Below are 785 nucleotides of genomic sequence, written 5' to 3'. Positions count from 1 at the left end.
ACCAACACACACACACACACTTTTTTTTGTAAAGAAAGAAAAGAGAAAAGTTGGAACTTGGAATTAGCTCAGTGATAAGAGTACTTGCCTATTCCCACTCAAAAACTCTGAGGTTAACCCCTAGGAATGGAGAGAGGGGATAATTGCAGAGAACAGACAAGATCAAGCAAGAGGGTGAGTGGGCTTGCAGGGAGCTGAGGTTTGTGTCTGTGTCTCCCTAAGATCCACATGCTGAAAGCAGTGTCCACTAGGACAATGGGCCCAGCCTTCAGGAGGCTAGCAATGAATGCTTTATAAAAGGGACCCGAGGGAGCTTGGCCATCTTTGCTATCTCATAAAGTCACTCAAGGCATGTTCTATGAAGAATCAGCCCTCACTAGAGACCAAACCTGCTGGCTCCATGGTCATGGATTTCCTGGTGTCTAAAATGTGAATTCCTAGTGCTTGCAAATTGTCCAGTCTGATGCATTTCTTTATAATAGCCTCAATGGGCTGGAATACCAGGAGACTTCTACAAAATTGATGAGGCTTTTGCACAAGGCTAGTCCCCGCACAGCCCTTTCAAGGGAAGGGTAGAGTGTACAAGTTGAGAGGGAATGCCAAGGTGTAAGCAGGAAATTTATGCATGAAAAGAGTCTAGATGTCATCTGGAAATCTTAGAAAGAAGGCTGCAGTGATTTCTTGATGGCTTACTTCCCCGTTGTAAATACATACTCATACACTCATACTAATTGTATTTGGATACCTTTTTGTCCTTTCTTTTTTTTTTTTTTTTTTTTTTTTTT

The sequence above is a fragment of the Mastomys coucha genome, unplaced genomic scaffold, assembly GCF_008632895.1.
Source record: "Mastomys coucha isolate ucsf_1 unplaced genomic scaffold, UCSF_Mcou_1 pScaffold22, whole genome shotgun sequence".
Classification (NCBI taxonomy): Eukaryota; Metazoa; Chordata; class Mammalia; order Rodentia; family Muridae; genus Mastomys; species Mastomys coucha.
Note: the sequence above shows the minus strand (reverse complement) of the source record.